The sequence below is a fragment of the Ceratotherium simum genome, chromosome 31 (assembly GCF_057802395.1).
Source record: "Ceratotherium simum simum isolate JZ-2026a chromosome 31, ASM5780239v1, whole genome shotgun sequence".
Taxonomy (NCBI): Eukaryota; Metazoa; Chordata; class Mammalia; order Perissodactyla; family Rhinocerotidae; genus Ceratotherium; species Ceratotherium simum.
This window is the reverse complement of record NC_141930.1, coordinates 17059530-17085192: the sequence shown is the minus strand read 5'-3', so window position 1 is coordinate 17085192 and position 25663 is coordinate 17059530. Positions and strand designations below refer to the sequence as shown.

The 25663-nt window shown below is 40.6% G+C and overlaps 1 protein-coding gene across 9 annotated transcripts in view; it reads left to right on the top strand.

Annotated features, from left to right (window-relative positions):
* The window catches only part of SULF1 (sulfatase 1), a 181420-nt gene that overhangs the window by 43923 nt on the left and 111834 nt on the right, over window positions 1–25663 (top strand). For 8 of the 9 annotated variants that reach the window (XM_087420466.1, XM_087420461.1, XM_087420465.1 and 5 more), the window contains one exon: window positions 22249–22362. The exons of the other annotated variant lie outside the window; for it this stretch is intronic. The gene's annotated coding sequence lies outside the window, so the exon portion shown is untranslated. The remainder of the gene's footprint in view (window positions 1–22248; window positions 22363–25663) is intronic. 9 annotated transcript variants of the gene reach the window in all.

Here is a 25663-nt window from a genome sequence, read left to right as displayed (position 1 = left end):
TGTCAAGCCACAATGTGGCGGCATCCCACATACAAAATAGAGGAAGATTGGCACGGATGTTACCTCGGGGCTAATCTTCCTCAGCAAAAAGAGGAGGATTGGCAATGGATGTTAGAGCTCAGAGCCAGTCTTCCTCACACACACACAAAATAATAATAATAAACTTGAGATTTGGTTTTTCCACTTCTCTTTCTTTATCATTAAGTAGGTAGGTGTGCCAAGAGCTGGCAAATCCCTGCTACATTGAAGAAAGTAGAAAAAGTGCTTCGTGAGTGGGTATTGTTGTCTCTATCGTCTCCCCTCAGCATCCCCCAAGTGAAAATTAAAGGCGATCATTAGCGTGGAATGAATGACAGTGCAGTGGTTGCCCACTGTGTAGAGAATTAAGTCTGAACATTTTCAAGGTCCTCCAAGGACCATCAGTATGAGAGAAGAAATAGGGTATTATGAAAAGACAATGGAGATATTCCGCCCTTTGCTAATGTGTGGGATCGGACAAGCTGCATAGCCTTTTGAGCCTCACGTTGCCTTTCAGTAAAATGTAGACAACAACATCTACTTGATAATGTTGTTGTGAGGGACTCAAAGAGAAGGTGTCTGTAGAGCACCAAGCCCAGGGCCGCGTAGATAGCATGTATCTGAGAAGCGTGGGGACTTTATACTTTAATTATGGTTCATATTTATTTCAATCTTGTTGGTACCATGCTGTCATTTACATATCTTTGCCTCACATTCGATTGTGTGCTTTTTGAGACTGGAGTATCATCTTTTCATTTCTTATTGCATTTAGCACATTACTTTGCAAGTAGTTAAGTGCACAGTAAATGCTCCTTTTTAGTTTAAAAAACAAAGTTGCAACTTCTGGTTTAAAAATATTGAGCTTTGTGAATTGTCCAAAAGAGACATCCATGCTTTGGCTGGGGCCAGTTCCCTAGGGGTAAATTTTAAAACTCATTTATACAATTTTTCTTCTATTTGCTTAAGTATTTGAATATTTAAAAGTTTCCTGTGCAAATAGACCCATGATTTAAATGTCAAGGAGGAGCCTGTGGCCTAGCATCTGTTTTGTAAAGTTTAGTGAGAGAGACTGTTACCGGACCAAGTGAGTCCACTCCTTGGTGAGTTAATCAAACTACACCAGAATAGTTGTCACACAAAGCTGAATTTTATTTGCGGCATGCAGGAAGCAAAATGGAGACCATAGGGAATAATTTCACAAAACTATGGCTCCCCGAGCACGGGGAGGTGGGTACCTTTATTTGGGATTGGGAATGAATATTCAAAGGACAAGTTTCATCACTGCATGTAGAGGTGGGCATGAGCTTGCACATGCATGGTTTGAATATATGCTTTTACATACATTGCATGATCTAAAATTGGCTGCTTTGCCCCTCCCAGAGGAGAAGAATTTGCGATGTTAATGAAGGCAGGTTGCTTTAGTACAACTCTCTGCCTGTCTGCTCGTGTCATTCTTGTGGTTGTGGTCTGGACCGGTCTGGTCTGGTTCAGAGTGGTTGGGTCCAGGGCAATTGTCACTTAGAGTTTCTTCCTGGAACATAGCTGAAACTACATAAGCTCAAGACCCCAAAGTCGTTAGAGAAAGGAACATCTGCACCTTTCAAGAAGACAAGAGGATTAGGTCAAACAAGACAAGAAATAAAGGGTTAGAGTTTGGGCAAGACAAGAGAAGTGGGTTACAGTCCATGGCTGGTGACAATACCAGGTACATATAGAACTGCCACGAAAGGCAAGGACCCCATGGAATAATGAATGAATAATCCCCAAAGCTCTTTAATAAGCCCCAAACCATGCACCAATGTGTCTTAAAGATAGCTTGTTACAAGGGATCACTGAAAGACCATAATCATTTGGACATAGGAACACTACAGAGACACCTAGAGGCCTAATGGTACAACCATTCATGGCTGAGAAATAACAAGATGGCGGCAGTAGAAAAGCCACATTGGTCATTGGGTGCCTGAAATGAGATGCCTTTATCCGAACAAAGCTCTTATGAATCCCAAAAAGGCAGAGCCACCACACCACATGGTGTTCTGTGATCCAGCAGCAGTGGCTGGATCAGAGGACAGCCCACCCATGCACTTGGTGCGGTCAGGGCTTCCTGTCAGACCTTCATCATTTTTATGAAAATGATGATGCCATATTTATGAAAAGAGAGAAAGGATTCCAGCAAACGCTAACATTTGAGAGAAATAGTAACACACGCTCTTAATAAGTTTTCTAGGAAAGAGTTCTAAAATGTATTTTTGTCGTTGTCTATAAAGACAGTATAAGGGAGTGTTTCAGGAGGCCTGAACTTTGTCCCAGCTGCATATCTAACTGGCTGTGTGACTTTGGGCAAGTCACTTAACCTTTCTGGGCTTCCATTTTCTCATCTGTAATATGACATGGATTTCACTTCCAGTTCTCAGATTACATGACCAGATTCTACAAGATTATGCTATTACTATATTCTGCCAAGGATTGCTTCACCACTCAGATGAGAATTATACCTCTCATCTGAGTTTTGTCAGCAAAATAATGCAATGAGACTACAGGGGGAAAACATAAGTGGCTTTTACTTTATTTTCCCTTACTCAGACTGACCCTAGATTCTCTCAGCCACTGAGATGGAATGTTTATTGATATAGATGTTTGTAAATATAGGCAGATCCCTAGTTTCAAAGAAACAGTGTTAAAGATGATCATTTATAAACCAGTCTACCAGTGGTTTGGTCTGTATTATAACATTATTTATTAAAAGTATTATTATTGAGGCCATTTTTTTTTTTACAGATCCATTAAAGGATAAATGCCTTAGCAGTCCTGCTTAGAAATCTTAAGCATAAAGTTTAAAGTTTAGGTGGGAAAAAGGCATTTCATGTGATAGTCTGTAATACCAGAGACCTGTCTTCTCTTCTATGCTTATTGTCCCCTAACTGCTTCCCTACCCTTTGCAAGAGACTAAAGCTTCTTCCTTCCCTGGTAAGCCAATGCTGATGATATATTCAGGCCTGAGATTCTAATGAGACATAAATTTAGGAACCAGGATAATAAGGGTTTTATGGGAGATGAAAAGACTTGAGGTAGAGAAAGGAGATGGGGTTTTACCATGAGGCACTTAAAAGGCAGGTCAATGGACGGGGCAAAATGAGCATAAGGACCATTGATGGAAGAGCCCTAGTGAGAGCTGAGGATATGAGGGCCTGGGGGCTTTAAACAGTAAGTATGGGGTAAATTAATTGTAAGACACGAATGGAAAATGAAAGGAACAATGTATAGTGGATAAGAAGCCAATGAACCACAAAGAGGCAATAGAGAGAGTTTCTCTCTATTTTCATTCTATGCTTTCATCGTCTACTTCTGCCTTCTCCCCTTCTCATCACCACAGATCCCAATCATCTAGACACTTGGTAAGGGAGGAAGGTGGAGGAGTTCATGAAGACTCCGAGTGCGTGCGGAAGGAAGGAGAAAAATAAATGCACAAATCGATCACAGAAAATTATGTGCATTAAGTTTATCATAGGCTTTTGTTGTTAGTGCCGAAGAGCAGATTCCGACTCCTAGCGCCCCTGTGTACAGCAGAGCAGAACCCTGCCCGGACTTTTTGCGCCATCCTCTCACCTTCGGGCGCTCTATTAGACAGTACTCTGCTGCCATTCATAGGGTTTTCAGGGCCAATTTTTTTTTCAGAAGTGGGTGGCCAGGTCGTTCTTCCTAGTCTGTCTTAGTCTGGAAGCTCCTCTGAAACCTGTCTACCATGGGTGACCCTGCTGGTATTTGAAATACCGGTGGCATAGCGTTCAGCATCACAGCAACACGCAGCCCCCACAGTATGACAACCGACAGATGAGTGCTGTGGTTCCCTGACTGGGAAACAAACCCGCGCCAGGGCGATGAGAGTGCCAAGTCTTAACCACTAGAACACCAGGGCTGGCATCATAGGCTTACATTTGTGTTTATTTCTGTTATAGCATTCGTCACATTGTATTTGTCATGCTTTTGTTTAGTTGAGCTTTTTGCATCTGTGGGTTTATATTTTTAACACATTTGAAAAATTTTCAGTCATTATTTCTGCAAATATTTTTCCATTACCACCACCCCCTCCTAGGACTCCAATTACATCTGTGTTAGACTACTTGATATTGAAATTATTCCACAGGTCACAGAGACTGTATTCACTTTTTTGAAGAGCCTTTTATTTTAGATATTGTACTTTTCAGCTTCAGAAATTCTATTTGGTCCTTTTTAATAGTTTCCATTTATCTCTTTATTATGTTCATGTTTTCCTTAAAATTCTTGAGCATTTTTATAATAGCTATTTTAAAGTCCTCAATTGCTAATTCTGTCGTCTCTGTCATTTCTGAGTCTCTTTCTGTTGACTTATTTTTCTCCTGATTAGAAGTCACATTTTCTGGCTTTTTCACTTGTCTAGTAGTACTTGATTGGCTGCCAAATATTGTGAATATTACATTGTTGAATGTCTGGATTTTGGTGTCTTCTTTTAAAGAATATTGGGTTTTATTCTGGCAGGCAGTTAATTTACTTGAAGATCAGTTGGATCTTTTAAAGTTTTTTTTTGGTTGTGTTAGGTTGTCTCCAGAATGATCTACACTCCAGGGCTAATTGAACCCTACTCCTAAGGCTTGACCTTTCTGGGGTCTCTACTGAATGTCCCATGTGTGTTGAATGAGTTCTTTCCACTATGGCTGGTCAGAACTTGTATATCTCCCAGCCATGTGTAGTGTAAGTTGTTCTTCTCACAGCCTCCTGCTAAGTGTTCTTTGCCTGGTGGTTGTCCTTTGCCCAACTTCGTGGGGTCTCACCCCACACATCTGTAGCTTAATGTTCAGCCAGGGACTCAAGGGGATCCCATACATATTTCTGGAGCTCTTTCTCTTTGTTGCTCTCTCCTCTCATACTCCACCCCACAAATTCCACCTCACTTCGCCAAATTGCACTCTATCCTCAGCTCTGCTTGGGTTCCTCTCTCTGGGCCATAGTCCAGAAAGTGTCTCTAGTGGGACATACCTTACTTGTGTCCCTTGTCTCAGGGATCACAGCCTATTGGTCAATGTCTGAGATAGTCGCTTCATATACTTTGTTTTCTGGCTGTTTATAGCAAGAGGACTAGTCTGGTACCAGTTACTCCATCTTGACTGGAAATGGAAGTCCCACCACATTTGTATTCAAACTTTGTTTCTATTTCTTTTCTCCCCACTAGTCAGTAAGACCATTCAAGGCAGTGACAGGGTCTCATTCCTCTCTGTATTCCCAATGTCTAAGATAGAGTTAGCACATAGCAGGAGTAATAAATACTGTTGAATGAAAGGATGATTGACTATTATTAAATTGATCCACAATATTTAGGGTATCTATATTTAGTTGAGACGTTGATGTAAATATCTAGGTGCTTTTGTAACGTGCTTTTTTAAGCAACAGAGACAAAGCTATTAAACAACTGAATTCATATAAGCTAGAGATTAGTGCTAGGGTAGACTGGTTCTATGTTAAGCTGACTTAACATTCCTTAACAGCTATAACATGCCAGTATCCAGAAACAAAGATCATGTGTTTCCAGATACCTGTAGGACAGTAATGACAAGTTATTCTAGAATTAAACGTAGTGGAGGCTGTTTTTAACATTTAGTCCATGAAGTTGGAAGATGCAGTGTCTACCTTCAAGGGTTTCTCCCTCTGAGCGTATACCAGGATTGTGAACTTCTAGACCATAGTTTCATTTGCCTTAGTCTGTTGAAGGGACTGTGGTGGCTTGTCATTTAAACAGCAAGATGTATTGAATTGGTCTTTCCAAAGTCTGTCTAGCTTTCTTCCTATGATGAAAAAGCAGACTTACAAATTAAGAATTACAGTCAAACTGCTACAAACTGCAGAAATGGGGCAGGAAAGAAATCCTTCATTATCGTGTTAGAGATTTCCTTCTGAAATCTTAATATAACACCTCTGAAGTTTTATATAAGGAATATCTGTATCTGGAAGAGTATAGGATTTGTGGAAGTCTCTTAAAAATCTATGATGCTTAAAATCTCTGGATATAGGTACATTTCCTATAATTAGAATACCTTCACCTCATCATTTAAAGGGCTCCTAAAATTCAGAAGTATTCCAATCCTGTACACACACACACACACACACGTGTATGCACATGTGCACACATACAAACCACATTTTTGATAAATTACTCCCACTGACTAGGTCAATTCAGGGTTTGCACAATATTATTATCAAAAACACAGTCTTTTAAAACTTAATCTCATTTGATCCACAGGATTCTTGAAACTCCTTTTTGTTTCTTTTTGACTATTTTTCTGGCTTCCTTCAATGAAAGGCAGCAGTTTTTTAGGTTAAGGAACTCAGCTGTGACTGAGATGTCATCTCTGTTGGTTCATTCCTCTAGTTACCTTTGGTAAGTCACCTTTTCATCTTTGTTCTTTGATTACACAACCTACCAGATGGAAATAATAATTGATCTCCACGTGAGTATGAAAGACCTCTGAAATTCTAATACAGGATGACAAAAAACTGGTTCATTTTTGAGGGAAATTTTTCAAAATAATGGTTGTACTTGTTTAAAGCCTGAGTGAGATGACGTTTAAAGAGCAGTGATTTAAGTTTGTGGTTCCAGAGCTGTTCAAAACTAAAGGTTTTATTTCACTTTGTTTGTCTCCCACATTTACCCCCTTGGTTTACATTCCCCAGTTAAGAATTTCAAGTGAACCTTTGCCAAAGCCTCAGGTTCCACCTGGTTTGGGGTTGAAACCACATGAAGCCACTGAATTTTGCATAGTTTCCATTTGAGATGATGTATCAGCTCAGGTTCTCTTTCGGGGTGAGCCAGGTTTACAGGAACCATGGCCAAGCTTTAGATGAACCTGCTCTGCGTTATGATTTTCTATCAGATCCTAAAATGAGGCCACTCACCTAGTTCCGTGTTTCCAAAAGCTCTTATTATGATGTCCCAAGAGTGTGTATAATAGTTACTAGTGGCTGAAGTGAAGCAACACCTTATTGTAGTATAATGGGGGGGAGAATTTCTCAGCTACTTGGAGCCCATTCTAATTAGGAAACCAGACAGACTCAATAATAGAGGCTCTAGTGTCAGGCATAACACTTTGGGGAAAGAACTTCTTTTGAAATCTCAGCAAAAGGGTTTTTAAGTAAATATCTCAGAGAGACCAGGTTAATTCATTTTCCTATGTTCTTTCCCTCATTTCTACATTCATTAATTCAGCAAATATTCATTGAGCACCTACCACATGACGTGCCCTACAAGCCCTGTTGTAGGTCTTTAGGATCTGTGAGTGAGCAAAATATTTAGAGATGCCGACCTTTGTGGGTCTTACATTCTATTAGCAGAAGTCAGAAAATAAGACTGAGCCTAATATATAGGTCAAGTATATATAGAAAGTAATAAGTACCATGAAAAAAAAGAAAAGTAGAGATCAGGGTAGGTTGGCATATTAAAAAGGATTCACAAACAAAGCCTCATTGAGATGGTAAGATCTGAACAAAGACTTGAAAGAACTGAGGAAGTAGCAACCAGATATCTTGAGGCAGAACATTCCAGACAGAGAGAACAGCTAGAGCAAAAGCCGCAGGAAGGAATTATACCGACATATTAGAGGAACCGCAGTGAGACCATATGACAGAGATGGAGTGGACAGAGAGAAGAGTGGTAGAAAATGGGGTCAAACAAGTAACAAAAGGCCAGCGCATGGCCTGTGGGCCATGAGAAGGATTTTGGCTATTTCCCTGGATGAAAAGGAAACCATTGCAGGATTTTGTACAAAGGAATAGTACATTCTGATTTATATTTTAAAATGCTCTCTCCATCTGTCGTGTTGAGAGTAGACTATAGAAGGGCAAAAAGAGGAGACTTATCACAAGGCTACTGAAAGAGATAAGAGTGCTTCAGATTTGGTGATAGCAATGGAAGTAGCAAAAAGTAGTCAGATGCTAGCTATTTTTGAAGATAGAGCCAACAGTATTGCCTGATTGATTGAATGTGGAATGGGGGGCAGGTGGGAGAAAAGTATCAGGGATGCTTCAAAGGTTTGGCCCAAGCAACTGAAAGAATCGAGTTGCCATCAACTGAGATTAGACAGACTGCAGTTGGGAGAGTTCTGAGGAAGAAGAAAGGGAGTTCAGTTTTGGAAATAAAGTTTGAGGTGTCTATTAGACCTCCAACTGGAGATGTCATTGAGTAGGCAGTTGGATTTATGAGTCTGGGATTTGAAAACAGGGATTTGCGTTTGGAAGGTATTAGCATGATATCAACGAGGATGTGAGTATAGACAAAGAAAAGAAGTAGAGACTAGCTTCTGCGGTACTCCAACATTAAGAGGTCAAAGAGAAGAGGAGAGATCAGCAAAAGACACTGAGAAGGAGCCCAGTGAAGTAGGGGCAGGACAGAGGGGTCAGGAAGTTCCTGGTTTCCTAGAAGCTGAATAAAGACAGTGTTTCAAGGAGGAGGGGGTGATCAACTGTGCCTGGCAGGTCCAGTATGATGAGGATTAACTGACCTTTGCAGTTATCTCCTTGGTGGTCACTGGTGACATGTACGAGAGCAGCTTTGGTGACGTGGAGGGAGAGAAAGCCTGACGGTAGTAGGCATACGAGAGAGTGGGAGAAGAGAGACTAAGACAGAAATCTGGCAGCTCTTCCAAGGAGTTGCTACAAGGGGAGCAAAGAAAGGAGCAGTAACTGATGAGAGAAGTTGGGTGGAGAATGTTTTTAAAAGATGGGAGAAATAACAGCATGTTTATTTGCTGAGGGGAATGATGTAATTTGGGGAGGAAAAATGATGATCTGAGCGAAAAAGGAGAGCATTGCTGCAGCTATGATTTTCTGAATAGACGAGAAGAAATGGAACCTAGTACACGGGTAGAAGATTTGGCTTCAGACAGAGAGAACATGGGTAATTCATACACTCAAATAGATGAGCGGACGGAATGTAGGGGAGCAGATGGGGAAGCCTGTGGAAGTTCTATTCCAGTTGCTTCTGTTTCTTCAGTGAAGTATGAACCGAGGTTGTCTGCTAGAGTGAGGGCCAAGGAGGAGTGCCAGGGGTGTGAGGAGGGAGGAGGGATGTGGGATGGACACATGAGACAATGACGAGTAGCTGGACTAGAGAAATAAAGTATGGCTGCCTGGCAGCCTTTAGGGCTCCCTGAGGGTCAAGGCACTGAATGTAATATGAGGCCATTCGGGGTGAGGTGTTTTTCTCCAGGCATGCTCAGTTGCACAGGTGCATGGAGTAGGCAGGGAGTTGGGTTTCACTAGGGTCGTGGTAGGCCAAGCAAGGATGGTGAAGTGACGGAGGAAGCAGGTTGAGAGTATGTGCACAGGACTGATTATAATGACTACCTGTGTAAAATGACTTGAACCTGATAAGGAGGGGAGTGAGGACATCAAAGGAGTGAGGGATGGTAAAAGAGTGGTAGGATGAAGGGCCTCAAGAGCGCTGTCATGTCAAAGAATTGTTGGGGTTGGCACACTGGAAAGACTGAGAGTAACATCAGAGGGCAGGACGCGTGAAATTGAGCTGACAGGAAGGGTGGCGGTTACCAGTACTGCTCAGGGCCAGGGAGTGACTAGATTGGCTTGGGGAGTAGCTGGGGTGGAGGAGAGGTGGTCCAGGAAGGAAGAGGCTGTGGTGCTGGTGAGCTCACATCCATGAACTTTGAAATCTCCACCTAGAGAGTGAGAGTGAAGCAGGAGCTAAGAATCACTTAGAAATGAGGAAGAACGTCCTGGGGTCAGTGGATAACTGTGTGAGTAGTCGGCTGTGTAATCTGACGATGTGAGCTAAATTTTTTCTAAGATGAGAAATAAGAAAGCACACGGATTTAAAGAGGAAAGGAGAGAGAGAGAGATGGAAGGAGAGCAGATGGGAGGAAGGAAGGAAGGCAGTCAGGCAAGAAGGCACGCTGGACACCCAAATTTGCATTCAATTTTCTAGCTTTCTATTATTCAAAGATAGTAGAGTTACACACAAACCTGGATAAATCATTACATTTTGTATAAAGTAACATTTTGCCAAAATGAGATTCTTTCCCCTTTCCCCACTAGAAACTATCAAGATGCCCAATAACTTACTGCTTCTTGTTTTACAGTGAAATAAACAAGAAAGTCCTCAAAAAGGTGTCAAACAACAGCATAGAAGAAGGAATCCAATTTAGGCATAGATGGTCTAGCTTGCTTTATGGTAATAATAAAGCAAGTATCTTCTCTGGGAGAAAGAGCTGAAGTCTCTGAAGGGCAGTGGATAGTGCTTTATATGCATTGTGGTGTCTTTATTACCCCTTTTTATGTCTTTGTGTCTTCTCCTTTGACATAAGGTCATTCAGATGTGAATTTATTTTGATGATACCTATATAGACTTATGCCTGCAAAAGTAATTCACACTGTTTATCCTGGTGAAGTTTTAGAGGAGATGATCAAATTTTTATATTTTCATAGTTAAGCCATATTCCGTTCTTGATGCCAAAGGAATATTTGAAAAAAATTTCCGGGAAGCCGAGAACAGAACCTTGGTCAGATTCTGTACAAATTTGAGCCCACAGATCCTAAGAAAGTACTCAATGGGACTGAGTCATTTGACTGTTAATCCTGTTGTAAGTTCAGTTTTGTAGTGGAGATGAATCCTATTTTCTTTGGAGGGACATTGAGAAAGATGGCCAGGTAAAATTTCCCTGGAGTAATTTTCCTTTTCATATTTATGAGTTGTGTCATTGTCTGTGATGAGCAATGGCAAGGATGACACCAGGTGACTCATTTTAAAAATCTGTAAACCTTTTTGAATTAGTGTTTTCATATTCTTCGGATAAATACCCAGCAGTGGAATAGCTGGATTGTATGGTAGTTCTATTTTTAATTTCTTGAGGAACCTCTATACTGTTTTCCATAGTGGCTGCACCAATTTACATTCTCACTAACAGTATACGAGGGTTCCTTTTCTCCACTTTCTAACGTTTGTTATTTCTTGTCTTTTTGGTAATAGCCATTCTAACAGGTTTGAGGTGATATCTCACGGTGGTTTGATTTCCATTTCCCTCATAATTAGCGATGTTGAACACCTTTTCATGTACCTGTTGGCTATCTGCTTTCCACCTCTGAGTATTTATCCAAAGAATACAAAAACAGTAATTTGAAAAGAAATATGCATCCCTACATTCATTGCAGCATTAATTACAATAGCCAGTATATGGAAACAACCTAAGTATCCATTGATTGTTGAATAGATAAAGAAGATGTGCTATATATATATACATACATGCATACATACATATACAAGGGAATACTACACAGCCATAAAAAGGGAAATCTTGCCGTTTGAGACAACATGGATGAACCTTGAGGGTATTATGCTAAGTGAAATAAATCAGATGGAGAAAGACAAATACTATATGATTTTACTTATATGTGGAATTTAAAAAACAAAACAAATGAACAAACAAGACAAAACAAAAACAAACTCATAGAGACAGAGAACAGATTGGCTTCTAGAGGGGAAAGGGGTTGGGAAGTAGGTGAAATGGGTGAAGTGGGTCAATTGTATGGTGACAGATGGTAATGAGACTTATGGTAGTGATTACTTTATAGTGTATATAAGTATCAAATTATAGTGTTGTAGACCTAAAACTTATATAATGTTATACATCAATTTTACCTCAATAAAAAAATAATAAAAATTTTTAAAAAATCAGTAAACCAGAGGAAACCTTCTTGCTTGCACTTTTCTGGGAAATTGGGTAGGGAAAAAGAAATATTCGAATGGGAAAAGAACATTAAGTAGAGGATTTTTAATAAATTAGAATCCTGCTTATACTTTACAGTAAATAGCAATAATATTATAAATTGCAATAAGCTTCCCAGGAAGCAGATACTATGTGAAGTGGGTTTTGTGGACTTTACCTGACATGGCATATCTCAATCATTCATTTGTTTAACAAATGTCAATGCATGCCTATGTGTGCAAGGTATTGTTCTAGGCACTGAGGCTCTAATGTCAGATGTGACCTGTTCTTGGGGAGCTTACATTCCAAGATGACCACAAGGTTGCCCCGGGTGAGCTGAAGTAACACTCACTGAAGCTCCCTGTAGGGGTGACTGTAGAGACTTTGCGTCTTCCAAGGGTTAGTGGACAGTCTTTAGCTGGTACATATTTGGTACACATTTCTTAAAGCTCTTTGGTGGATGATAACTCCAACTCCATTGTTCGTTAGAATGTATTTCAGAATAATGATTAGTAGTTAATAATGAAAATTTGCCAGGTCCTCCCCAGAACTGTAAGGTTTCTGAGTACAAATGGCTCATACCAAATGCCAGGCTTCTGTGCACCGTTGCCAGCTTAGGGATGCTTAGGAAGGTGGCGGGAAGTATTTCCCGGTAACCTCACCAACCAGGTGTTTTGAGGGCAACAAAATCCTTTTCCTTGTGTGGCCATGTCAGAAGTACAAATAATGTCTTTCAATACTCTTTAAACATAAAGGGCCTACTCCTGAGGCTATTGGCTGTGTTTTAGTGCAAAGGAGAATTTAAGTTTGTGGACTTTTATTTCCAAAGATCAACCTGTATTTTCTTAAATTTTATTTTATTAGTCAGTCTGTTAAAATGATTGACCTTTGTTTATTAGTCAATTTTTTGAAATACTTCTATTTCAAAATACTTGTTTCCTGAGGCTTATAGAGAGAGGCTACTTGAGTTGCACTCAAGTTATAGGATTGGCTTCACGAGAAAAATAGCAAAAAAAAAAAAAAAAATTAATGTCTCTTGTAAGTGTCTGAATGATAGGACTAATCCAAAAGTACTTTGAACACTCTAGAAATACAAATAGTAAAATGTCAGTGTGAACAGTTCTTGTGTGGCTTCAGCTGGTAACTTGATGTTCCTTTTTTTTTTTTTTTTAAAGATTTTATTTATTTATTTATTTATTTTCCCCTGAAAGCCCCAGTAGATAGTTGTATGTCATAGCTGCACATCCTTCTAGTTGCTGTATGTGGGACGCCGGCTCAGCATGGCCAGAGAAGCGGTGCGTTGGTGCGCGCCTGGGATCCAAACCCAGGCCGCCAGCAGCGGAGCACGCACACTTAACTGCTAAGCCACAGGGCGGGCCCTAACTTGATGTTCTTGAGAAGCCCGCTCTGGTTTGCTGGCGATGCACAGCTTCCCCCAGGATGGCGTCAACAGGCGGGCAGAGTATATAAGCACTCTTCAGGACAGACACTGCGGATGCAAAAACAGCTTGTATTAAGAGCTTCGTTTTAACAGTTTCCGCCCATATTCTCAGTCTGTAAATTGAATACACAGAAAAGATGTAAAGAGAAAATAATAAGGGGAGCAAACCTCTAGCTAGCAGATTGTTCCATAGAAGGCCTTGTAGAAATGAAAATAATACAAAAACCTTGTATAGCCATGTCATTGGGGGCAAGTGAAGAGACGAGGCGAATGACCAGCAGAGCAAGAGGAGAGAACCAGAGGTCAGAAATAACAAAGGGCTCTGCGGAGAGGTCGAAAGACTTCATTCCAGATGCTCCAAGACAGAGGATGGCTGGTGTCAGCGGGGATTCCTGGGCGGTTTAGGGTCGAAGCAGGCACAGAGTTTGGGTGTACTTAAAATACCAGTTATGCAGAAACCAGAATTGCAGGTGTCTCTAAAGGATGTATTTCTCCACGCGTTCCTAAGTAAATAGAGGATAGACAGAAAGATAGACAGATAGATTAAATGAAAAATAAACAACTAATATCCGTACAGATTTAAAGGCTTAAAAATGAATGAGACTCTCATTGTCTGGTTTCTGTCCATGTAGTGTGGACACACGTGTGTGTGTGTTTCTTTTTCTTTAGAATTACACGGAAAATGACATGATGAAAAACGATGCTTGAATAACAAAATCCATATGTGTTTCACTGGGGTAGGGCAGAGAGAGACAAGGATAAGGGGAATGAGACAAACGGAATTTGTAAATAGTTTTATTAACCCCCTCCCCCCCTCAGTATAATGCAATAAACTAAAGGAAGGCTGGTTTTGCTTATTTAAGCTAATTTAAATAATTTAAGCTGAATAATTAAAATGTGATCTTTCCAGCCAGTTTCTTGCTTTCCCAGTAACTCTTTTATGTCCACTGCATAGTCTCTATCTTCTTCTAATCCTTTTCAGTCTTCTTGCCCTTTGCCCCCACATGACCTTTGGCATATTGCCTCCTAACCTTAAAAATGAAGAGTTCAGAGTTTCAGGGAGATTTTGATGATACCACCTGCTGTTCTACTCTACTGTTTCCCCCACCACTGAATTCAAACAGAACACCAAAATGTATAAATATGCTAATATTCTGAACCACACTATATCCCCAATTCAACAATTCCTGTAAGATGGGATGGTTGTAGTAATTGGTTAGATTTCATAATTCTCCTACCACGACACAAATAGGAAGGGAAATGAAAGATCTCAGAGACAGAAGTGGATTCTAGTTTCTTCTTTCATATAGAAAAAGTGAAAAAGTCAGACCAAATTCTCAAAAGATCAGTCAATTTAGTATTGTGCTTTTGAAATTGAGGTGACTCTTGATTTTTTTCTTATAATACTTGGTTTTCTTTAATTGTACACTGGTAAACTCAGACTAGAAAACTAGAATATTTGGTTATCTAAAATTTTCTTTTAAAAATTCAACTCTTGGATATACAACTCTTAGAAGACAGAGTCATATCAGTGTACCCTGAGATAAGGTGTCATTTAGGTCTGGGAATGGGCATGAAATGAGACAACCACGGCTTGGCTTTTGATCTATCAGCTGGAGAAGGCAGAGAGAAAAGAAGGCTGCATAGCTGACAAACCACAAAGGTTCTCTTAGAGAGTACTGCCTTGTCTGTTTCAGATTTCAGATTCAATTTGGAAAATATCTTACTTGACTAAATGAAGGGCATATGAATTCATGGATCATGGTAAAAAGAAGAAGAAACTATGACAGGGTTAAAATGTTTAGATTGTGAAAATAAATTGGTAATAAAAATGATAATACTTACAGGGACCTTTCTATGTGCCAGCTGTTCTCCTAAGAACTTCACATACATTAGGTTATTTAAACCTCACAATATCCGTGAGGTAGGTACTATTGTCTCAACTTTACTAATGAGAAAACTAAGGTCCAGAAAGTTTAACTTGTGCAAGTTCTCACAGTTAGCACGTAGCAGAGCCCAAATGAGAACCCAGCTTGTCAAATCCCCAAACCCGTGCTTATTATAAACCACTATGCTAGATGCTAAAAGCGTGCTTGTATAAAGAGGTGAGGATCTTCTGAAAAAGCCATTAGGAAATGCCTTTGAACTATCACTGATATAGCTACTAAAGTTTCAAGACACCTCTACCCTCTATTCTCATGAATTATTAGCAGTTAGCACTATAACTACAAGACCAAAAGATGACTTCAGTCACTCATGAAATCAATCTTTTTTAGAAGCCCATTGTATTGGTTATCTATTGGTGCATTAAAAATGACAGTAAATGTAAATGGCTTAAAACAATAATGAACATTTATTATCTCATATAGTTTCTTTGGGTCAGGAATTTGGGAGCAGTTTGGCTGGGAAGTTCTGGTTCAGGGTCGATCAGGATGCTGACCAGGCCTGCAGTCATCTGAGGGATGGATTGGGGTTGGAAGATCCTCTTCCAACATGGCCGACTCACATGGCTGGCACATTGGTGCTGGCTGTTAACAAGAGGCTTCAATTCCTTGCCACGTGGACCTCTCCATGGAGCTGCTTGAGTGTCCTCACAACATGGCAGCTGGCTTTCCCGAGAGCAGATGATCCAAGACATCAAGGCAAAGCAGCAATGACTTTTATGACCTATCCTCAGAAGTCCTATTCCATCATTTTTGCAATATGCCATTGGTTACCTGGTCAGCCCTATTAAGTGTGGGAGGGAATTACACAGAGGTATGAATACTGGGAGGTAAAAAATTATAGGGGTCTGTGTTGGAGGCTGGCTGCCGCAGATTATCAGTTTATTAATGACACTGTTTGGTGATTTGAGTTCATTTTTCTGCTTCAGAGCAAGACCAACAGAGAGATGGACTAAAAGCAGTGAATACATTCAAACAGTTATGATTGCAGCAGGAAGTCTGCGCTCCATCTGTCCCAGGAGAGTTAGAGTTGAGAAGTCTTGCTGGCTTCTCAACTCCAGTCATTCTCTTGCCCTACTGCTGACATCAAGGATAGGACTTGTGTCTGAGTATAAGGCTCATCAAGACCCTCAACCGTCACGCACCTTGAGCAGATAGAAAAGGCAGGCATGTTCAAGACTACTCTCCATATTCATCCATTTATTTGACAAATATTTATTGGATACCTATCAGTAGTCAGAATCACATTCTTTGCGGCACCTTAGACATAATGGACCATTGGGAAGGCTCAGTCTGCTACTCTTAGAGATTCATTGCTAAAATTAGCCTTAGCGATGATTAAATATAACCACCACCCTTGATTACAAATGAGAAAATGGAAGTCTCCAGAAAACTGAAACTTGCTTATTATTACATGGTTACGCTTATTCTGCCTTAACTTCTCATTGAAATCACAATCAAAACAACGGCCTAAAACTGTTTTTAGAGGTTCTTCATGGATTTCGTTGTTTTTCCCCTACTCAAGGAACCAGATGTACCATTTGAATGAATTGTGCATCTTTCTAGAGTTCAGTAGAGAGTCACAGGTTGTTTATGGACACATAATCTGGTTCCTTTATCTTAGAAAGAGGAAAATCGAACTAAACCTCCAGACTGGCATTGACCCATACCTGAATTAACACTTTCTATCCCCTTTGATCAATATGTCAAATTAGACAACTGTACTTTCTGTGTAAGTAGGTGCGAGAAGGAGTGGAGCAGAGTGAGAAAAGCATAAGGTACTTGTTGAGGGCCTCCTGTGCGCCCGACAGAATGCTGGCCATTTCACACCCACACTAGCTCTTTAAAGATTTTATTTATTTATTTTTTCCCCCCAAATCCCCAGTAGATAGTTGTATGTCATAGCTGCACATTCTTCTAGTTGCTGTATGTGGGACGCGGCCTCAGCATGGCTGGAGAAGCGGTGCGTCAGTGCACGCCCGGGATCCGAACCCGGGCCGCCAGCAGCAGAGCTCACGCACCTAACCACCAAGCCACGGGGCCGGCCACACACTAGCTCTTTAATCCCCACAAGAATGCTATGAGGTAAGAGGCATGATTATCCCATTTTACAGAAGGGAAAACTGAGGAGGTAAGTAACTTGTCCCAGGGATGCTCAGGGAACAAGAGGCAGGTTTGGGACTTCAATCTAGATCCACCTGGGCCTGTCTTCCTACCTGCTAAGCTGTCCAAATACCACCTGAAACTGACTTCTCAGCAAGCAGGCCTAGGTCACTCCTATGTTCTGTCGCTTCAGATTGGCCCATGTTGCTTTGTAAGTGTTGAGCTTTAAAAGCTATTTTATCTTTGTATTTGCATATGTGTGTAAATGAAGAGTTTCCAAATATATCGTTATCTCGTTAATAACAGTATTCCTTCCAATTTCCCTTTTCTCCACCAATAGGGTACTCAGCCCATGTGAGCTCAGAAGATAGTTTTTGTTCTCATGGCAAATTTTCACCCAAGCCACCACCCACCTCTCCCTCTCCATCCCAACCCACTGAGCGTTCCCTTCTATGGGTGGAGAAAAAATGATTTCTCCTTTTTTAAGATAATATTATTTTCCTCCCAAACTTGTACATATTATGCCCCCCGAAAAAAGTTCTTTTTAGCCAATACGTTTGTCCCCTTTAGAGTTGTGATTATAGTAATTAATGTGGAAGCTGAAAAGTCAATTGCATTGTGACTATGACCCTACATATTACTGTCATCGTAGAAGTATTTTTTATTCTAGAATCATTTCTTCAATGCAGGCACATTATAATCAATGCTTTCTCTTTCTCTGTAATTACCAAGAAGACCTTTTCCTCTTTGTTTCCGCTTGTGTGGTAGCTCCACAGCTCAGTATCACAACAGGAAAGAGAGGCAGTTCTAAGCTGATTAAATACACCACCACCCGTCTATGGGGGGAACACTTTGCTGCCAAGCTCGGGAATTCACGTCCTTAATGACAGTGGCATTTCTTCCACAGAAGACCTGAGACTCACTTGCCAGCTGATGATCTACGATAGGCTCATTTCTAGCGTTGCTGAGACCCAGAGGAACAAGTTAGGGGTTAAGAAGTAGGAGTATTCATGAAGTCACCACTTCTCCATTCAAGAACATTGAGAAACAAGCCTTAAATGAGGTAGCCTGTCCCCTTAGATTACAAAATTGTTCTTCAGGTCATCATATAACCTCAAACTTTATATCTTTTCATTAAACTCTTTTTTTGCCTGAGAATCTTATGAGGAAACAAGTCATGCTATGTCTCAAAATAATTGTTTCAAAACAAACAGACACATGAGAAAGCTTTAAGCTTCATTGAACCTTAAAAGAATTTTCAATATTTAGGGGGAAAAAACCCTTCAATTAACAAAAGAAACTGGGCAGCGATATGAATAGACTAGATTCATTAGCATTGTGAAAAACAGGTCACTAACTCCTTTTTTTCCCAAAACAACAACAAATACTTTGTTGCCATTAATAACTGTTAGGAAAGTCTGCTCATAGACAGCAAGGGACCAGGGCTTTCACTGCCCTCTGAAAGAAAGGAATGCGTTATATGCTCTTTAAATGCATCTACAGTAAGAAATGAAAAAAGAATGCAAAGGGAAAGTGGGCAAATACCCATTTGACCTGTAGATGTTACAGATTTATTACTAATTAGAATAATTGTGAGTATAAATAAGATTTAGATGTGCAAATTGATTAATCTGGGTGTAATTAAGAAAATCACAAAGTAGAACTCGGACTGGCTAAGTAATTAAGAACATTTATCTGGCTGTTACTGTCTCTAGTACAGTCTTTTATGTGCTTGGTTTTGTGCAAAAGCTGTTGAAAATCCAGTTATTGATACCTATAATCCCAGCCAGGCCAGGGTCATACTGGGCTATGGAGAGTGGTAAAACCTAATTCTGAAGGCCCTTGGGCCATTCGTTCCCAAACCAAACATATTGGAAAGAATGTGGTTGTTTTTGCCCCCAGTTTGTGGCTACTGTGATATTAAAATCAAAGGCTGGTGGTGAATAGCTTAAACCTCTATGAACAAAGTTAAAAGGCAACACTAGAGCAGGAGAAAATATTTGTAAGGTTCAGTTGTAAAGTCGACTATTTTTCCTGGCTTAAGGGAGTTTTATTCTTAGCAGTTATAATGACCAAAACCGTGACGTTGAATGGGAATGATAAGGAAGCTATCAATGATTTAGGAAAGTCTTCCGTTAATGACTTTAGTGAGAGCTACATGATCGAAGTTCATCTTGAGGCTAAATATACTTGCTAATGTACCTTTCACATTATTGAACCCTTAGATTTGCTTACTGGCAGTTCTTGCAGGAAGTAGCTACTAATTAAATAGACAATCTCCAAGGACCAGATGAAAATTGAAAAATTCAGGAAGCATTTACAAATGATTTGTTTAAATGTCTATAATATAATGTCACATCTTTAGAGCCAAATGGCCCTTTAAGAAACTCCTTAATTAAGAGATACACAATAGCTGTTTTCACTAAATCGAGCATGGTCAATTTCTGGGTGACTTACTGTTAACTCAGTTTCTAAGGGAATTATTTGTACGCCATAAGAAACAAGAATCTAGTGCACTTGAAGGTGCCAACTTTGAAGACTAGGGATATATGTCTAGAAGCATCCCCAATCATTTAGAGTTTTATAATACATAAGAACTAGCCACAAAAGCAGGAATATTACATTCCTTTCACTTATATCTGTTTTATTACCAATTCAAACTTCAACTTTGGTGAAGTCAGCTTGATCTTCCATATGTCATTGACTGCATTTCCTTGACAAATGAATGAATTATAAGACTTTATTTCATCACTCTTTTGAGACTTAAGAGAAATGAGACAAGATAACAGTATCCAAAAGCAATTTGAGAGGTTGGCAAGATTACAAATTTCCCAGGCCTATGAAATGAATGTGTTACATTGATGCAATTGATGTCACACATATTTAACAAGAGCTATATTTTTAAGTTATCCTAAACACAAAAGTCACCACTCACAAAGTGAAAAATTTTTAAATAATTCAGATAGGAATATGCTGATTGGAAGTGAAATAATATTAGGCTTCATAAGGATTGTTTCAATCACAAAAGCAAGCTGTTTTTTAAGTTATAGTTTTACATGGTGTATATATCAATTAGAATGCTTTGGGTTGAAATAGAAAAAAAAAATGTAGCCCAAATTGCCTAGGCAACAAGGAAATGTTTGGGCTCTAAAATCATAATTCCGGGCAACAGGGCTGGCTGCAGCTGGGGTTGTGCTAGAGCTCAATTAAAGTCACCTGCTCTGTTTCCTTCTCTACATCTCTTGGGTCTGCCTGCTGTGGAGGGCTCTGTGTTTAGGCATGTTTATGCCCTCATGTTTACAATGTGGCTGCTGCAGCTCCAGCTTCTAATCCTCACAGTCTTAAGTCAATGGACAACAGAGCATTGCCTTCCTCCACAGCTCAAACAACAAAGCATCTGAAGTGAGTCTCACTGACTCTAAATGACCTGGCTTTGGTCAATTATCAGTCTTTGAAACAATCTGTCTTGCTGAGGGGAAGAGAAAAGAAATACACTCCAGACAATGTACCCTATGAAGGAGGGGAGGAAGGGGTGAATATTTCTAGAAGTCCATGGGATGCCAAAGGGGAAGAAATGATTTCTCCAAAGTGAAAATCAAAGCTAGTTACAAAAATAGGGGGCAGTTCCTGGATAGGGAAAAGGCAAATAGCCCCTCTAGTGCCATGATATATGAAGCAAGACTCTATAGCCTTATATACCTATTAATATAAAACCCATGAAACTGGCTTAGATAAGATGAAGGTTCTAACTAAAGAGAGCCAATGGGAAAATGCGTGCAACCTATCAGGGAACAACACAACCACCCTGCTCCGAGGGGACGCCGTGAGAGCCCTGCCTGCGATCGCCAGCACCTCACTCTTCCTGATGGGAGAAATCGCTTAGATACTAGAAGCCTCCATCAATTTGACTTGATGGTGATTTTTTTAGTGGCTTTTATGCCCAGATGTTTTACACGCATCATCTTAATAGTCCTCGTGGTGTTTCTGGTTAGCACCCCTACCCATTTCTATTTGGTGTAAAAAGTACAAGCAACTGTCATTGTGGGTGTCAATGAAGCCTTGTGCATGTGCTTTCGTGTATAAATTCACCCTGCGGCGCATAAGATGGGATCATCTAGTTCTTATTCAAAGGATGTTTAGAAGATCAGAAAGTCAATGTTGTTGCTCTTCATCACATGTGCTACAGAAATCTATTTTGTTTATACTTTGTATAAGCTCCATGATCCTGAGTATCATTGGCAATATAAATTAAAAATAGCTCATGTCCTATCATTGATACTACATGTCAGAGGACATTCGGACTCTCTTAGCAGCCTGCTATTCATGTTTATTAATATCTGCGGTAAGCAGGACACCCTGCTACTAGGTACATGTGGTCGGGGGGAGTGACAGAATATAATCCACTGGCCACATTATCCAGGCTAAAGTGGGTTGCATTTTAAGATGATCATTTTACAAATATAAAATTGCTGAGGATGGAACCCCAGAACACAGACACCTGAGGATATTTCCTTTTTCTATGCTTGGTGTGTTGATTCACTAATTTCTAGTCATTTAGAACAGTATCGCAGATATATTTCCCAATTTTTATGTTAGTGTTTCAAAAGAATAAGCCACAGAAGCAAGACATAGAATGGCGGCTGCCACGCAGTCTGGTGAGATGGTAGAAAACCATGTTCCTGCCTCATGTGGCCGTCCCAGGGGGCACTCATGACAGCTTGAGGTAACCCGCAGTGACTAGGCGGGTGACCTTGGAAGAGCTATTTCACCTTTCTGTACTCACTTCCCTCAGCCGAAAATGGGGAAAATAGTCCACCTCCTCGGTTTTGTGAGGAGTTACTGCACTGTTCCTGGCACAAACTATGCGCTTAACGAGTGTATGCTTTTATTATTAGCATCTCTGACTCCCGTTGTGCCCATCTTTAAGAGCATCTGTGCCCTTGGGAGAGAGCGAAGCCCTGAGTTGGGTCTTTCAGAGCGTTCTCTCTGTTTCTCTCTGCAGGTGGAAGGAGTAATCTCGCAGGTGGAAGGAGAATCTCCTAACCTCGCTAATGCTAGCGAACCAGGGGCAAATATCCAGATTTCTGGGCATCCTTGACAGCACGTGGTACACTTGGTAAGGAGTGGGGCTCCTTAGAGGTTTGTTGAATGAATGCTGATACCCTGGCTGAAAACTGCTTCTCATCCCCCGAGGTATCAATCACTTGGCAGTTTGCTACATTTCTTCTTGATAACCTCAACTCAATGTCCTATGAATGGATTTCTATTGCCAGAAACTATCATTAAATATGCATCATTCTGTTAAAAGGTTTTCTTGTTACAGCTTCTGGTCTCCACGAGTATGCTATATTAAATAGATATAACAATTCTTAGCTCTACTCTCAGCATGAGTGTGGGCATCTTAGGGGTACCCCAGGAATGTGAATCATTCAAGAAGATTCTCCCGCATGACTAAGCCACTCTCTGATATTAAAGTTATATGCTTCCCATTTTTAACCACAAAGGACAAAGTGACCTGCAGAAATGCTTAATACCCTGCCAGAAGGTCAGGGACACGGAGGCAAACATCTGCGCATTTGAAATGAGAGTCTGTGATACGTAGAGCTTTGTACAGTATAAGATGGCGACTTTGACTTGCAATGTCTCGCTTCCTTCGCTGGTTTTCAGACTCCTCAGATGCTGCGTCTTTTGAGGGTCCTTTCAACTGTGCGCCTGGAATTAAAATGTTCCACAACCTGAGAACATGACCGTTTTTGAGAGAGGGGGGAAAAGTAATCAGCCTACTTTTTGTTTTGTTTGTTTGCTTGTTGGATTTTTGGTTTGTTTTGCCTTTTTTTCGCCGTTGAGCTCTTTTTCCAGGCACATGCTTCTCACCTCTGACCTCCTATCCAATGCCGTAGAAGCTAAACGCTTCAGCAGCCCTGCCCATTTGCCTGCAGTTAATGACTATAAATTTGGTTTGAAACTTCTCGGCTAAGTGTGCTAATGCACGGAGGCCAGAACCCCTTTCTAGAATATGTCAGCATCCAGGAGCCTGCCGCATGGAGTCGGGACGTTTAGTGAGTTTTGAAAGCACTTGTCTAGAAGGTGAGGGAGGGATACTTGACAGTAATGGTTTCTACGGAGAAGAGCTTAGAAATAAAGTCCTGAGCAAAAAAATAAGACAATGAGAGAAAACAGAAACTCCTGTCATGTCTAAGCCTTCCCACACTACAGTCTTCTTTCTTTTGCAACCTTCAATTTATTTCCAAAACAAAGTGAGATAAGGCAGGATTGAGCCCTGCGGCTGGATACCTGCTAGTGTCCAGGACTGTCTTTGAAAAGAACAAGGACACATCTGTCAGTGAATTCTCCCCACTGCTCACGCGCTCGCCCTGCTGTTGTCCCACTTGCTGCACAGCTGAAGGGCTGCTTCAGAATCCCAATACCTGAGCCTTTGTTCTCAGAAAGGACAACTTCAGAGCAAAGAAATGGCTTTCACGCTGATTGGGAGTAAAGTCAAACTTTTACAACTTTTCATTCTTTTTTTGAGTCTACTGAATGAAAATGATGTTTTAGAGAAATTGAGGCTCATTGAGAAAAGAAAGGCTTTTAAAGATGAAAGATCACGTATTACTTGAAAAAGGCTTTGTGTCCTAATTTTTCTCATATTATTCTATGTTATGCAAATGTGAAAAGATCTTGTCGTAGGTAATTGCTAACTAGATGTTTAAATATGGCTGAAAATACCAAAGGGTGAGGTACCCAATTCATTTTTTTAAAATTTTTTACATTTGGTTAAAGAAATTCACATGAATGAGTACATTACCATCTGGGCATCCATTCTTTTATTCCACAAACATTTACCAAGCTTCTGTGGTGTGCCAGGTTCCAAGTGGGCTCTAGAGGGAAAATTATGGTCCAAAGGTAGAGATAGGCACAGGGTATTCCTAGAGTCCAGAGGAGGAACACAGAATTTCTGGAGAAGGGAAATAAGTGTGTGAGTAGCAGAGGGAGGTTGAGGAAGGCTTCAGAGATGTCTGAACTTTCTTAGGGAATAAAAAAGGCATCAGCCATTTTGGTGGGAGTAGAGTTAGATGGGCAGATATCATGCTGGACAATCAGCAGATAGAAGGCACCTAGAAGGCATTTTTAATACTAGGGCTGTGATTGGGAAGGCATTGAATTTGGAACAGCGAAAAGATATGGTTAGGCTAGCATCTAAGATTGCTCTGGTGCCTGAGTGACTTGGAGATGAATTCAAGAGTAAGCAGACAGGAAACAAAGACGGTTAGAAGCCGTTCCAGTGATCTGGAAGAGATATGAAGGCATGAAGTATGGTAGTGAAGAAAGGATGGAGAAAAGGGAACAGAACTGAGAAACATCTAGATGATAAAAGTAGCAGGATAAATGATTGACGAGTGGGGAAGGTGCCAGAATAGATGGAGAGAAGGGATACGTATGGCCTCCAGACTCATCTGTCATTCATGGAATGATAGTTGTGCCACCAACTGGGATAGAGACACTGATAAGTCACCTTTCCCACGACATGATGACATGGATTATTTTCTGTAAATAGAGACCCAAATATTAGAGTACCTAATATTTATCAGGTGTTTTTGTGTTTATCTACTGCTCCACTAATTTTAAGTCGTTTGATAATAATAACAACCTGGAAGACAGGCAGGGCTATTATATTTTCGAGATGAGAAACTACAGCAGAGAGAGAATGTCAGCTTCTCCCAGAGACACACAACTAGTAAGTGGAGTAGCAGAGAGTCAGATTCAGAACTCCCTTCCACGTCCGTCCTCCTTCCCCTAGGGCAGGCCTTCTTCTTTTGCGAGGAGCTGTCTCCATACTAGGGGAGAGGCACAAGCTGTTTCTGTCTTGGTGATGGGGTTTCCTGCCTTCTCGCCCAGGTTTCTGAACCTAGTTGCATGCATTGCCGACCACGGTTAGGAATGTATATTCTTGCTACAGGATGTCATTTGAGGGCTCCGCTCTAAAGAGACATTTGTTATGCCTTCTTTTCCTTTTGCCAGATAGAATCCACACATGAAAGACCAATGATAAGTACCTAGAGGAAATATACCCTTTGTAACTTTCACAGGACCGGTCACAGAGTAGGTGATGGCAAGCATTTCATAAATAAAATCAGTAAGGGTTTACAGATACCTCTGTTAGGATTACTCTAATCTAACCCAAATCAACCTGGACCAAAAAAATCTGTGATTTCAGTATGAATCTATAACCTGAAAAGCTCATAGGCTTTAATATGGCACGGCTAAAGAATTCCCGAAAAGGGGAATTCAGGAAAAGAGAAGGGAAGAAACAGAACATAAGTGTATGTTTTGGGGAAAAGAGATGGAGAATGATGAGACAAGAGTGGAGAGGACGGAAGCAGGATGTACAGGGAAGAAAGGATAAAGTCTCCCGC